This window comes from Ailuropoda melanoleuca, chromosome 8 (genome assembly GCF_002007445.2).
Source record: "Ailuropoda melanoleuca isolate Jingjing chromosome 8, ASM200744v2, whole genome shotgun sequence".
In the NCBI taxonomy this organism is placed as follows: Eukaryota; Metazoa; Chordata; class Mammalia; order Carnivora; family Ursidae; genus Ailuropoda; species Ailuropoda melanoleuca.
The window spans coordinates 8,814,773-8,830,742 of record NC_048225.1 but is presented as its reverse complement, the minus strand read 5'-3'; the positions used below and the strand labels follow the sequence as shown (position 1 = coordinate 8,830,742).

General features: G+C 43.6%; 1 long non-coding RNA gene across 1 annotated transcript in view; it reads right to left on the bottom strand.

The window, feature by feature from the left end:
• Positions 1 to 4,923: 4,923 nt before the first annotated feature.
• Positions 4,924 to 15,970, bottom strand: part of LOC105238458 — a 73,546-nt gene continuing 62,499 nt past the window's right edge. The window contains exons 9-13 of the long non-coding RNA XR_004627008.1: positions 13,885 to 13,993; positions 6,785 to 11,007; positions 6,170 to 6,302; positions 5,867 to 6,007; positions 4,924 to 5,634 (exon numbers count right to left, since the gene is read on the bottom strand). This is a non-coding gene — a long non-coding RNA (uncharacterized LOC105238458). The remainder of the gene's footprint in view (positions 5,635 to 5,866; positions 6,008 to 6,169; positions 6,303 to 6,784; positions 11,008 to 13,884; positions 13,994 to 15,970) is intronic.

Here is a 15,970-nt window from a genome sequence, read left to right as displayed (position 1 = left end):
CTGGGCAATTTATTTTCAACTAAGGTACAAGGGCAATGTAACAGAGAAAAGATCATCTTTTCCCACCAATAGTGCTGGAACATTTGGGACCTCCATATGCAAAAATAAACAAATCTTGGAACGCTTGGGTGGCTCAGTCAGGTAAGCAGCTGCTTTCAGCCCAGGTCATGATCCCAGGGTCTTAGGATCAGTCCCATATTGGGCTCCTTGCTCAGCAGGGAACCTGCTTCTCCCTCTGCCTGCCGCTCCCCCTGCGTACTCTCTCTCTCTCTAACAAATAAATCTTTAAAAAAAATAATAAAAATTAAAAAATAAACCTCTATCTATTTCTTGCATCTTATATAAAAATTAACTCAAAATGGATCATAGACCTCAATGTAAAATCAAAAACTATGAAACTATTAGAGGAAAACATAGGAGCAAACCTCTGTGAATTGGGGCTAGGCAAGCATTTCTTAGATAGAATACCAGAGTGATAGATAAGACCACCAAAATAAAGAGCTTCTGCTCTTCATAAGACACTGTTATGAGAAAGAACAAGCTGAAGACTAGGAGAAAATATTTACAAATCACATATCTGATAAAGGACAATACAGAATATATGAAGGATCCTCAAAATGCAATAATAAGAAAGCAAACCCAGTTTTTAAAGGGGTGAAAGAATTGAACAGACACTTTGCATAGCAGTAAGTACACCGTAAGATGTTCGACATCATTAGCCACTAGGGAAATACAAATTAAAACCACAATGAGATACCACAACACATCTAGTAAAATGGCTGAAATACTTTTTTTTTAATTTGATAACCCCAAGCCCTGGGGAGGATGCGGGGCATCTGGAACTCTCATTCATTGCTGGGAGGCATGCGAAAATAGCACAGCCATTTCAGAAAGCAGTTCAGCAGTCTCTTCCACACAACCTACCAATCCCACGCCCAGGTAATTTACCCAAGTGAAGTGGAAATTTACAATTACAAAGAAAAAAACTGTATGTAAAATTTTTGAGCAATGATATTCATATATCCTCCAAACAGGGAAGTACCTGACATCTCTCAACTGGAGAACGGATGAACAACAATGGAGTATCCCTACAATAGGACCCTACTCAGCCTTATAAAGGAATGAACTACCAACGCACAACAGCACAGATGAACCTCAGGTGCATTGCGCTAAGTGAAAGAAGCCAGACTCCGGGGCTACATAGTACGGGATTCTATTTCTATAACATTCTGAAAGGTAAAAGTTGAGAGACAGAAAACAAGTCATAGGTCACCAGGGGCTGGGAAAGGGAGGGAAAGGGTGGCTGCAGGGGAGTTATTTGGAGTGGAAGAATGTTCTCTATCTTGATTGCACTGATGGTTAAACCACTGGATGTGTCAAAACATCCAGAATTGTATACAAATACAGGTGAATTTGACTGTATATACATTATTCCTTAGTAAAAAGAAAAATAAAAAAGATCACCATGGCTGTTGGGTTGAGAGCAGACTTGTGGGTCAAGGCTGGAAGCAGGAAGACCATTAGGAGCCCAGGTGAGAGATACAGTGACTTGGATTGAACGTGGCTCCTAGAATATGGCAGGACATAGGTCATCAGTGACTGGCGGACACAGCTGCAAAGAAGAAGAAAGAGTGAGGGGTGAGGTGAGCATGTGCAGACAGCCCTGGATCCTGGGCCACTGATGACTCTTTCAAGAAACCCACATGGATCGGTCCCACTAGATGAGCCCCAGCTCAGGGACTTCCCTGGGACTTTCCCTATTTGAACCCTGCAAGTCCTGCATCCAGGGAAACCCTGAAGTCCCAAGCATACCAGGATAGGTGGTCATCTAAGCCTGGTCCCTGACCTGCCCAAATCAAAGGGCTGCTCCATTCAAGGCCCAGCCAGCTGCTTTGGTCACCCTGCAGTTCTGCCTGCCCTATGGGCTGGTGTCACTGCCCTCCATCCCTGACAAGCCTCCAAGCTCCCTTCTGATACTGCTCACATGTGAGGGGCTACAGGAATGCTTAATTACAGAGCGGCCCTCTGCTGCTTTCCACATCACCTTCCCTTCAGCCGCTTGTATGAAGGCTGTCAGATGACTCTTGAAATTAGGAAGAAATGAAAGAGTGGATTCATCACTCCACTGCCAGAAAGTCAGGAGCACTGAGTTGGGGATGCACCTTCCCCTCTCATCTCGCTTCTGCAAAGCCTCTCTTGAAACAGACTCTGTGACTTTTGCTTTGGTCTTACCCATCTTGACATCTCCACGGTTGTGCATGTTGAAAACACCCCCTCCTTCTCAGCATCTCTCTGCTTGCTACCATGCCCCCCTCTCCTAGAACTCCTCCTACCTTTCCAATATGTTTCTCAGCTTCCCGATTGCCTAATGAAGTGCGTGCTGGCAGAGCAGTCTGGAGTGACATCTGAGGGTTGGGACTTTGACATTAAACAGGAACTGGGTTCGAATCCGAAATTTGACAATTTCTAGCAGCATGACTTTTGACACATTATTCCTCTGAACTTCAGGTTCACCCTCTGTAGAATGGGTATAGTGAATGCCACCTCATCAGATTATTGTGAGAATGAAATGAAACGAGAGTATGTATAAAGGTGAAAAAAGCTCAGCACAAACTTGTAACAGAACGAGCAGCACATAAACGCAGCTCTTGGTGTTACAACATCTTTCCAACAGTAATGTTCAACAACAGGGAAGTGGTTAATAAGTTAAGCTACACCATGATTTATTTATAGAATACTATATGACGAAGCCATTAAAAATAATGTTCTGAAGAATATTTAATGACACAGAAAAATGTTCACAATATAATTTTAAGAGAAAAAAATCAGGCCATAAAACTCAGGTCCCTATTCTTTTCTTTAAAAGTAGTATGAGTGTGTGTGCATGTCGTGCATATGTATTTAGAAAAAAAGAAATCTAGAAAATGTTGGCTGTTTTCGTCTTTTCCACTTCTTCACTTCTCTATATTCTTCTGAATTTTCAAGGTTTTGCTAATTAACATGTTACGATCATAACAATAGATATTTTTGAAATTCAGTCACCAATTTTTTCATTCAACAGATTTTTTTCTAGCACACATTATGTGCCAAGCAATATTTGAGACTCTGGGAATGCTACAGTAAAAAAGCTAACAGGCAGGTTTTTCTCAAGATACCACCTAGCCTTGCACCGAATTCTCCTTGTTTTATGCACTTGTTTTGTCTCCACAAATAAATTAATTCCTCGAGGGAAGGAAGCACATGGTTGTCTTCTCTGGAGCCTTAGCACGTCCTACTCCATGTTCTCAGGAAGAACTCAGTAATGCGTTGCTCTTCAAGACCTGAGCATTGGTTGAAAAGGAGCCAGTCTCCTACAATCGGTTATTATAGGAAGTAAAGAAGAGGTGCCTTCTTATATGGGGCTACTTTCTCCCTTCCTCCCTTGTCCTGGGCATGAGAGGGCTGACAGTCAAAGCTGTCACCTTCAATGGGTTTTCCTGGAAGCACGGAGCCTCGTGGCTGGTCTAGCCCTCTGTGAAGCAGTTCACTTCTCCAGCCTGCGCCAGAATACGTACCAGATCCGCCTTTTCCCACATTTGAGGAACTTGAGAGCAGGTTTGGTGGTTATATCATCTTAGAGCACGGCTTCTTTATTTTTTTTATACCAAGAATCCCTCGGGTGGTCTGGTGAAACCTATGGACCTTTCTTAGAATAATGTTTTTCAACCTGTAAATACACAGGACTAGAAAAAAAGAAAAAAGGAAAAAAAAACACCTAAATATGCTGCAATAAAATTAAAGTATTTTAAAGTATTTAAAAATCCTCTTTGCTATAATAATAGATTTGCTACTTTGTGCTGCATTTAAAAAAATTACATTTGAAATATAGTCCAGTTAAAATCAAATTTTAATTTTTAAAGATAACCCTACATAAAGACTGCTTTGGCTTACCTTAAATAAGAACATAAAATGGTGGAATGGTTTTTTTCAAGATAATAAGCATGTCCTGTTAGAAATCCAGTTGATTTTGATTTTTTTTTTTTTTTTTTTGGGGGNTTTTTTTTTGGTGACGATGCTGAAAATCCAAGCCTCAAAGATACAGTGTTGAAAATGCGATTAAAGCCTCCACAGCACTTTCACAAAGATAAGTGTCTCCTGACAACCACCAAAACTCCCTGAGGCTTTTTAGTGAACCTCTAGTTATAGTGGGTTTGTGGTCCTAAGATCAATGAATTCATCTTTGGCTAGGTCAACACCTCTGATTCAATTTATATCAGAAAGAAAAAGAACACTAGGGTTCAATTTTGTTACCATAAAGATAGAAATAACCTTTGAAAGAGTTCTAAAGTGCTTCCAGGTGTTTGTAGATTACTCTTTTCAAGGAAATTGACAGAATTTTGTAACTCAGCTCCATTGAGGTAAAGCACTTGAAAGTTTGCAAAGATGTCAGCCTCATGTCAGCCGTGTAGCCAAGAAAGCTCAGAATGTTTTCGGAGGCATCCATAATGGTGACATCAGAGAATTAAGAGTCATCTCATTCCTATGGTCAAAAATACCTGCCAAGGAAGCGAACCAACCCACAGACAAAATTCTTTCTTTCCAAGTGCTCCAAGAATGGATTTTCTGTTTCTATTAGAAAAAGTAAAACTTGCCTCTTCAAAGTCAGTGAGCTTCTCTAAGTTAGAGAAGCCCCTCATTTTCTATTGTTTCTTGACACACCCTGTAAAAATACATGATTCGGAGACACGCTTTTGATGAAGTTGATGACTTTTATGATCGCCAACAAAACTTCTCCCAGGATTTTTTGAAAAGCCTGAATATGTCTGGGTTAAACGCAGCAAGTGAAAACACAAGAATTCTTTTTTTTTTTTTTTAAGATTTTATTTGACAGAGATAGAGACAGCCAGCGAGAGAGGGAACACAAGCAGGGGGAGTGGGAGAGGAAGAAGCAGGCTCATAGCGGAGGAGCCTGATGTGGGGCTCGATCCCACAACACCGGGATCACGCCCTGAGCCGAAGGCAGACGCCCAACCGCTGTGCCACCCAGGCGCCCCAAAACACAAGAATTCTTTGTTGACATGAGCAGGGTCATCATGAACAAAACAAGGAGGCAGCTATGTTGAAAGAGGTCTATAGTTTCATTGAGTGGCTTGCTGAGGGGAGTGGCAGGGCTGCCAATCCCTCCATAATCCACTTCAAAATATGTCAACCATTCTTCATGGAAGCAGCTCCTCTGACTAGAGAGTCATTTCCCTGCTTCTCATCATGCCCAGTACGTGTGGCTTTTGGTAAACTTCCTCCAGTAAAGTGAGCCTTCTTGTTTGGCACTTGCTAAGAAACTTCAGGAGTGCTTCCAGAAGTTTTCATGAAACGGCAAATCCACATTTTCGAAGTATCTTGGCTTTTTCAAACTGAGCTTTCTTCATCCGCATACGCACAAAGCTCTTCATTTCCTTGGATGCATTTTCTAGATTGACAGACATGGGAGACTCTCTCAGTCTTCCTGACTTCAAAACTCCCTTCTCAAGAATCTTTCCACAATAGTAGGGAAGTTATTGTGGCTTTTATGTCCCATCCCTTCATTAATGTAAAGAAACCAGGTGCACAGTTTTGATCATACCCTCCTTTTCTTTGTCAGCTCAAGATAAATTGGGTCTGTAAAAAATAAATAATACATAAAGCTTAAAATATTTTCGTTCTTCAACATTCTTTGAAATGTAATATTTTGTTTATGGTTCCTAAGTAATTTATTTGATAAAGCTATGTAGAAGGGAATAATTTGTATGTTAATTAAGTATAAAACATTCATTAAATTTTATGAAAGGTAAGTAAAATAAGGCAGTTTTTATGATTAGCCAGAGTGTTTGCCCTGGTAACGACTTCTCACCTTTGCATAGACCAGGGGATTAGACAGTTGCTCAACAGTCCTGTTCTTGAAATTCAGCTATTGCTTCATGTGACTCTCTGTGACTTTCTAGAAATAATGGTCCTCATTTCTCAGACTGTCACTGTTTCCCACAAAGGTATTCTTTTAAATGTGTGGCATTTTCACAGAACAAAACACAAGAACAACATGTGAAGAATGTACTGTGCATGCAAGACTTTACTTCAAAACACAAACATTGTGCAGACAGAGAGTAAAAATAGAAAAATAAATCAGAGAAAGGACTTCCCTGCTCACAGAGCTTACCACACTGTGCAGAACCCGTGTCACGGTGCAATCTGTTAGCGATCACAAGGAGTTACTCTAAATCTCACACTTCGACAGTCCGCTCAGCCATCAGACATGTTTGAACTCGTCTGTGTCACCAAAGGCTGCGCTGCTGACGGAGAGTGAAAAACTTGCATTAGAGCAATTCAGATGGACAAAACTTGGGCAAACTATGAAAATGATTCAACTCCTTCTGCATATTGATCCATAAATATTTACAGTTAAGGAATGTTAGAATGTGTGGGTCGCCCCCATGAGAACACTCTAACTCACTGCCCAGTGGCCGCCCTACCCATGCACAGAGTTACCAGACAGCGGCCCGCTAGAGTGGGGGAGAGTTCTTCCGGAAGACTGATCCCACATTTCCAGAGGCTATCTAATAGCTTCATGTAATTTCAAAATAGTGGTGGGTGTAAATGACATTTCAGATACCTACAGCAACTGTAATGTGATATGAAAATATTTGTGATTTCCATTGATGACAAAAATCATAGGTCATGCTCATACTAGCAGCTTGTTGTCACACTCGTAATTGAAGGAAATGCTACATCTAAGATACAGGATAATAAAAATGAAGCTGTAATTTTTCCCTACCTACGTTCATGGCCGCTCCAACTTCTATTCCACAAATTCAGCTAAGAACCTCTGTTTTATGTTGTTCATAGTGGTCCAAGAGAATGGTTTCTAAATTTCAGATAAGAGAAATGAGAAAAAACAGCAAGTTTTTATAACGCTAAATTTTTTAAGCTTAAAAGGTTTTCTTTCTTCTTTGCTTTTAAAATATCCTTTTGATGAAATGATAGAGACAGTAGATAGTAATTGTTTTAAGTCTTCAGGTAAAAATGAAAAGTTGGCAATCCTGTCACCAGTTGTCTCACCCACTCCTTTTATCATGTTTATTGGTCTAAGAAATCCAAAATCTGGGACTTGGTCCATGACACCAATATCTAGTCTCACCTAACAGAACCTCGGGTCCACTTATCCGCTCCTCAGGGAAGGTGACCCATTCCTAGTCCAGAGCAAAATCCTGAGCTGTCATGGTAACCCTACTGCCTGGGCAGAGATTGATTTACAAGATGGAGATGTGCCTCACTCTGGCCAGTTGAACCTGAACATAATGGGACTGTGACTGGGTGTCTGATGTCTGGAAATGCTGATCCCACCACCCAGAAGCCCTGCCACCAAGGCATTCCTTGTTATGTGACATGGTTCCTAACTGTTTATGACCACTGAGTTGGGGGATTTCTCTAACATACAAGTGAAGTTATCCTAACTGACCCAGCTAGAAATTTTGGGAAGCTTTTGAAAGGGGCATTACCTCTTAAAAAATCGCATCAGGATATTGAATGAGCTTGCCTTCCCTATTTATGTCAATTATTCCCTCCTTCAGCCCTAACTCAAGCCACTCCCTGCCATGTTGCTGATTTTACCTTCTACATATCCCCCAATCCTTCCTTCCACTTCCACTGCCAACTCTAGCCCAGCTATTGCCAGCTGTTCAGTCTACACAAGTGATAAGCACAGCCCTCCAACCAGCTTTCTTGCTCCCATGAGGGCCTCTTCCAAACCACAGCCAAGTGATTTTGTTTCAGGGCAGACCAGCTCACATCACTTTCCTGGTTAGAACCTTGCAATGGTTTTCTACTGTACTTGGAATAAAGTACCAACTTAAGTTACCTGCAAAGCTCTACAGCACTTGGCCCTCCGCACCCCTCACCCCTGCCCTCTAGGTTACAGTCACACAGTTCCCTAGAGCCTTCAGACCCTTGAGATCTCTGCTCTGCAACCACTTCCTCAGGGAGATCTTCAATGACCACATCTTCGCCCAGGACAAGATCTGGCCACCAGTATGTACACTCCACAGTACTCTGCATAGTCTTTCCTCGTATTTAACACAATTTTCAATGACCCATTTATTTGTGGGATTAGTTGATGTCTTTTTACCCTACTGAAATGTAAGCTCCCTGTCTTGTTCACCACTGCATTCCCAGCCCCTTAAAAGAGTGTAGGTGTTTAAAAGATACTTGTGGAATGAATGGTTGGATGTTCACAAATTGTCACAGATACTCCCAGGCAGTAGCTTGTCTCTAACAAGTATCTGTTTTCATAAACATTACATAGGATCTCTGTTCACCAGCTTCCAGAGTTCTGCTAGCAGGCCCCCTGATTACTCCCTCTCTGCCCAGTGCTGGAGGTGGAGAGCAGAGTGCCCTCCTACTGGTTCTAAGGGTGACTCAAGTCTCACCCACACTCTCTCCACATCATGGAAGGAGGCAAGATTGCATAATGTCTGTTACGGAATGAACGTTTGTGTCCCTCCAAAATTCATATATCAAAGCCCTAACACCACAATGTGGTGGTATTGGGAGGTAGGGCCTTTGGGACAGGACTAGATTTAATGAGTTCATGAGGGTACGGTCCTCATGATGGAATTAATGTCCTTATAAGAAGAGAAAGATACTAGAACTCTTTCTCTCTCCCTCTCTTTCTCTCTCTCTGTCAGCTGTGGGAGGACACAGCAAGAAGGCGGCCATCTGTAAACCGGGAAGAGAGATCTCGGCAGACACGGACTCTGTGGGCATCTTGATCTTGGACTTCCCAGCCTCCAAACTGTGAGAAATAAATGTTTGTTGTTTAAACCATCACGTCAATGGGTTTTGTTACAACAACCTGACTAAGAAAACAAATCAACATGTAGGCTACAAAATCACAGACATGGGCTCACTCCAGTTCTGCCACTTACCAGTTACATTCCCTGGGGCCGAGGTAGCTAGTATGTCAGAGCCTCAGGGCCTCAAACCACACAGAGTTGCCATGGGGATTAAAGGAGGAAGGCTCTCAGCAGAATGCCTGGCACGCAGTGTAAACACTGAGCCACATTGTCTATGCTTGTCTGAATTACTGTCATAGGGCTGAGGCACAACCTTAGAGATTAACTAGTAAACAGGCTGATTTCACAGATGAGGAAACATGATCCAAAGAGGCTCCAGTGGCAGAACCAGCAGGAGGAGCCAGGGCAGTGGGTGCCTTTCCATAACAGTGGGCGCTCTGACAGCTCACAGCCCTCCCAGGGCTGAGAAAGGGCATGAAGGGGGAGAAGCCAGGGGACTCTTTCCTCCAGGCCTAGGATGGGTTGAACAAATAAGTGAATGCAGAAAGGACCAGAGGGGCGCTTCTCTGCTCCCAGAGAATATCCATCCCCCTAGGAGCATAAAGAGACATAGTCTAGGGGAACGTCCTAATTAACCCAGTACCGTCCATCTCTTTTACCCAGCCTCGACGTTCCAGACTGTTTACTTGGCTTTCTTTCAACACTGTGGTAGCTTTCTCCCTGTCCTGGGCCCAACATAAATGAATTTCCTTCTAATAGCATCCTCACATCAACACCCAAAGGTTATTCTGTGAGGATGCAATTCAGAGACAGCCTCATGTGCACATACACATCGAACAAAAAATATATTCCTTGATGCATGCCTGATGTTGCAGCTGAGTAGCTGCTTGACAACCATGGGGAAGAAGAGAAAGAGAGAAAGACAGAGCGAGAGGGAGACAGAGAAAGACAAGAACCTGTAAGAAGTGCATGTGCCCACAGGAGCAACATAATCAATCACTTCTAAAGGGCATACCTCCTCTGGAGCAAAGGTTTAAGGGAATAAGCAAGCAGATGTAATGAAGAATTTTGAATCTATTGATTGAAATCTGTTGTATTTCCTAACTATTTGAGAACACATCATTTTTGCATTAGGCAATCAATTTATGACTTATGTAAATAGAAAACAGAAACTTTCCAAGAGATGGGCAAGTTTAGCAGAGACGCCTCATTCTGTTACACTGCGAAGCCCACCTGTCCCTCCCTGTTGTCTCTGTGATGAGATGCAGCCAGGCGTCTCCAGACTGAAGGCCCCCTCTATTCCTCCACTATTATTAACAATCTCCATGATGACAAGCAGCTGTTCCCAGAATGCACCACACTCTCCTTTGTCTCCTGCCTCTGCCAGCGTTGCTCCCCTGCCTGAGAACCCCTCCTCTGGCTTCTTTACCCACCCCTGTCCACCATTATTCACCCAGAAGGTGGCCCTGCAACACCATCTTCCACTGAAGCCCTACCTGGTGTCCCCAGGCAGCGTTCAGATCTCCTTCCAGTGGGTTCCAGTGGAGCCTTGTACCCCCGCTCTTATGACAATGATCACACTGCTGTAACTACTACTTTTAAGACAGAGATTTTTTTCCCCCACATTTTTATGTTCTGATAAGTCACTCTACCTACTCCTATTGTGATACTGACTACTCTGCCCAAAGTGCTCAATTTTGAAACATACCCTTTTTTCACATCCGTATGTTTCTAAAATAAGGATGTTTTGCAAACAACGTGTACATTTAGTGTGATACTGTTTCTGATTTTTTTTCCTCTCAGAAACTCTTATGTTGAGAGTGCATCTTAAAATCAAAGAAATAATGACCCTTTTTGTGTGTCTCATCTCCCCTCTCCACTATGAATTGTGGGAGCAGGACCTGTGTTCTGACCATCTTCATGTGTCCATCCCTTTGCAGAATGCCAGCCACTGCTCAATAGATGGAGAAAGGAGGGAGGGACGAAGAAGGAAGAAAACGAGGAAGGAAGGGAATCTCTTACACTCTACAACCTACAAAGCACCTTCACATCCTGCTTTCACTTAGCTTGATATCCCATCAGAGGGTATGGGGGCTTCTCTCCCAGAGATATTCCTTGGAGTTTTCCTGGTTACTGCTGTCCGGGCACTCACATCTGCTATAGGTCCTCAGCACAACGCGGGGCAGTCAGCCAGCTTGGGCACGCGCTACAGAGGGAGAAGCAATCAGTAGGAAAATCAGATTCTGGTATCCTGCAATTCAGCATCACTGGCCAGATGACTCTTCTGTGAACCCTGCCCCCCGCCCCCCCATGGGCAAGAGCTCAACCCAGTGAGCTCTGTCACGTCTCAGCTCTTTGTCAGGCCCACTGAGCTGCCAAACTCACCCTTACCTTTCCACCTATTTCCCAAGACTCCAGTCAGCGGCTTTCCTCACTTCCCCCAACTCTCCAGTGACATGTTCCCTGGACCTCAGCTCCCCTTGGACCTCACCGTCCTCTGAAGAGCACCTGCCATCTGGTCTAGACTTACTAGCACCATTCATACTATTCTTTTATGGTGTTTCCCACAGCAGAGAGCTAAGCACATATCTGATCAGAGTTCAAACATGACGAAACAAATTAATATGACAATCAGCTTTTCTGGGCTCCTCTGCCCTTCTTTATTTCCTTGGTCCACCATTCCTTCTGCTTCTAGCCCAGACAAATCCTTCTCTTGGAAGCTCTCTGGTTGGTTGAGAATTATGCCCCTTGCTTGTGGTTTTTCCAGGTATTTTGTTGGAGATATGCCTGGACCATGCTCCAAGTAGTCCCCTGAAACTCAGGCCCTATCGGACAGCTCTCTGAACTAGGCTCTGTCCTTATAGGTTCTTCTCTGTTCCAGTCAGATAACCACTTTCATGGGTTCCACTGCAATGCTTTGAACATCAAGGTGGGATTAGAAGTGGGAGAAGGGTCATTATGTGACACTGTTGGCCTGTCCAGGCGGCTCTATTAGGCTCTGTCGACACAAGCTGCTGTCAAGCCAGGTTTTCATTCTTCACATCGTTAAAAAAACAAAATTCAACTGAGTAAATTTGGAGATCTAATTGGCTTTATTCAGTGATTCATGAATCAGGCAGCATCCCATCTAGCATGCAGAAAGGAGCTCCAAAGAACCATACAAAATAAAAGGCTTCTATAGGCGGAAAGGGGGCAAGATGAAGAGTGGACTGTTTCAGGCAAGGTCACCTTCCTTTGGGTAAAGGCAGGGGTCTCTCAGGCACATGACCTCGTTGGCGCTGATGAGTGATTCCAGCTTGACTGGTCACAGGTCACATTCCTGGGAGAGGCTGAAATTGCACTTAGGTTGGGTGCTAAGTCTTGGTTTGCTGATGTGGAACTTAGCACAAGTGACTCCATTTTGGGCCTGTTGTTTCTTTGTACAAATGATTTGGAGGGGGGGTTGGTTGGTTGGGTTTTTTTTTAAAAGATTGATTAATTGATTGATTTTAGGGAAACTGCATGAGAGGCAAAGGCAGAGAGAGAGGCAGTGGGAGAGAGAACCTGAAGCAGATTCGACACTGAGTGCAGAGCCCGACACGGGGCTGGATCTCATGAGCCTGAGATCAGGACTTGAGCTGAAACCAGGAGTTGGATGCTTAATCGACAGCGCCACCCAGGAGCCCCATGAACAACTGATTTTGTAAACCTAAGGGAGGTTATTTACGTTTGCCCCTATTAAATTCCATCATGTTTAGCCTTATCACTCCGGCTGGTGGTGACCGTTTTGAGGCTTCATTCCGTCCTTTCAATTCCTCAGCATGGTGGAAGCAGGGTACTCAGGCTTTGTGGGGGGGCATCAATGAAAGAATCAACACTATGTCTATAGCAGGGCTTTAATTCGCTTCTTAGTGAACTTAATTCTTAGCCCTGAGATCCTGTGAGGACTGGGCAGCTGAACAGTCTGGGAGGGTGAGTTTTTATAAGAGTGGCACATGCCCAGTAATTACCGTCTTATCCCACCTTCTCCCTTGGGTTCCTCCCACAATGCTCCCTGTCTCACTGAATGGAAGGCATTCCTAATTCTTCCTTCACCTTCAGCCTGCACATGAAATCAGTTCCTTAGTCCCATCAACTGATGCTATCACCCCAATAAATACCGCCATTCAGCCACCACTCCCTCCTACATTTCAGCCACGCCCTTGTACACTCTTCCCTTATCTCTTTCTCTAACTTCCACGATTCTGGCCTCAGTTTGAAACTTCACTTCCTCCAGGAAGGCTTCTCATCCTGCTGCTAGCCTCCCCAGTGTGGTACCTTCTCTATCATATCACCCAACCACTGCATGGCATTGCTTATTTAACCCTTCCCAGCTATAGCTAAGTTCTAACAGGATAGAGAAAGAGTCTGCTTTGCTCATTATCACATTCCCAGGATATGGGAGATGTCAATAAATATTTCTTGAATTAGGAGCGCCTGGGTGGCTCAGTTGGTTGAGTGTCTGACTCTTGGTTTTGGCTCAGGTCATGATCTTGTGGGTCGTGGGACTGGCCTTGTGTCAGGCTCCACATTCAGCAGGGAGACTGCTTGAAGATTCTCTCCCTCTACCCCCACCCCCATCCCCGTTCATGCTCGTTCACTCTCTCAAATAAATAAATAAATCTTTAAAAAATGTTTTTCTTGAATTATTGCATGAAATAATGATGCCATAACCTTGGATGGGCAAGTTTTGGCTCAACACCCATGAGGCTTCCTGGTGTAAGGGAAAGAACCCCAGCTTTGGCCTCTAATTAGCAATGGCACCTGAGCCTTGTCAGTTAAACTCCATGAGCCTCAGTTTCCTCATCTGAAAATTGGGAATAAAAATTTATCATAAGGGTTTGTCATGATGCTTAAAGGAAATTATGCATATGAATATATTCCCATACTGAAAAAATATGGTTCCCAAACAGGTGTAACCATAGACCCCGATCCCTCAGAGCAGCCCTGTCCTGTCTGCAGAGGTTGTACCAGAGACCTGAACGAGCTCAACCTTGAGCACTGACACTCATCAGTAAGGGTCGAGTACTAAGTCCAGCAGAGTTTTTTTTTATTTTTTCTCAACCTTTTCTGCTGTCTTTATTCTCCTGCACTCCTGGGCCACTTCCAGAAGCTTTCATAGCTGCCACTTCTGCTGCACACTCTTGGTGGAGGGTTTAACGATCCTGAAGGCCCTAGAAATACATCGAATTAAAACATAAAATGGATGGCATTTTAGTGAAACAGCAATTAGGAGCGGCAGTCACCATGTACTCAGGAGGGCAAGAGATCTGGGGAGAAAAGGAATAAAGTGACCTCATAAAGACACTTAATTTCATTACCACCAGACACAGTTTCCCATTACTGCTCTTGGTGTTTAATGGTTTTATGATTCCATCTATTGATGCTTAGCTAGTTCATTAACTGTGCTGCTAAAAATACAATTATCTCCAACAAAACCTTTATCACTAATAAAAGGAAAGGGGGGAAAAAAAACCTCTGTTATTACCAGAAAGCAGTGGGGTGGACACACCTTCTGTCCCAAAGTTGGCCCCAAAGTTTTCGTGGAGACTGAGACTATAACCCACAAAATGCATGCAACTGGTTAAAAAAATTCAATCGAGCAACTCCAACTCCAAGCTGACTCCAACTCACTACTGGATGATTCTGTGCACCCAAATGACATTGGCTTTGATTGAGTCAGCTGAATCAAGCTGTCACAATGCTGGTGATGAATGTGACATATGAGGATCTTCTTAAGCATTCATTCATTCCACAGGTATTTACTAAGCCCCTACTAGGTGCCAAGCACTGGTTAGACACACAGAGACACTCAAAATAGGTAGGGTCATGTTTATAGGAAACCCACAGTCTAGAAGACAATGTGTGACAGTTGGAATCAGAGGATAGAGAATCCCAGTTACTGAGCTGGGGCTTAAGTGGACCTCCACTCCTGATTTGGAATGGGGAGGAGGAGAAAGTGGGTACTGAGCAGGGCAGAAGGTGGCAATGGCTTTCCATGTCAGTTAGCATAAAAGCCATTGCAACAGCCTTCAGGTCTGTAGGATCTGACCTCAAGCCCCTCCCGTTTTATCTCTCTTCAGAGCCTACAAAAGGTGGGAGGGGAAGCCAGTACAAATAACCCCAGGCTGCAGCCGGGACAGGACTAGGGCCTAATAAAAATCTGTGTAAAGATTTTTAGGTGGCCTGTTTGTTCTGAAGGGTCTCTTGTTTTCTTCCTTCTGCTCTCAGCAGCCACATCTCCCTGGCTTCATTTCCTTTTACTTTTCCTCTGCTTTTTATTGTTCCTTAAATGTGGCGGGCCCCAGGGCCTTTGCATCTGCTGTGGCTCTGCCTATACAGCTCTTCCCTACTGTCAGGTACTGTCAGGGTTCCCTCACTTCTTCCAGTGAAACTTTTCCTGCCCACCACACACTCTCATCAACCCCTACCTTCTCCCTCTTTCATTTTTCTCTAGAACTTTAACCACCATCTAAGATACTGTATATTTTACTTTTTTGTCTTTCTTCACTGTTTCTCTCAACTGACATGTGGGCTCTGAGAGGGCATGGACTTTTCTCTTTTGTTCACTGTTGACTCCTCAGCACCACAACAGTGCCTGCCATTTAGAAGGCACCTAAAAAATATTTGTTAACTGCCCAAAGATGCTTATTATTTACCTGTGTTCCTCAGTTCCAAGCCTACTCTCTCTCTACTCCTCTATAATGCTTAGGCTCCTTTGCTGGTTGATTTCTCAGAAGTTTCTCAATAAAAGATGCTGGAGGCAAGAGGAAAGGAGAAGCCATTGTTCTTCCACTCTCTGTGTCTTACTCCCTCTGTCTCTCTCTCTCTCTCTCTTTTTTTTTTTTTGTGATGTCTTTATCTGGTTTGGTATCAGGGTAATTCTGGCCTCATAAATGAATTTGGAAGTTCTCCTTCCTTTTTTATTTTTTGGAATAGTTTGAAAAGAATAGGTACTAAGTCNGCCAAGGGCTGAGTCCCTGACACTCTCCATCCCAGGCCTGGGAGAGCCTGTGGTGCAATCTTTTGGGTCTATCAGCATCATGTTTGAATCAGGCTGATCATTGAGGCTGTCATCTAATTGCATTGGTGGTTTTTGCTTCTTATCTCATGTACTTCTCCCTCAGCCATTCATCCCTGTGACTAGAGTT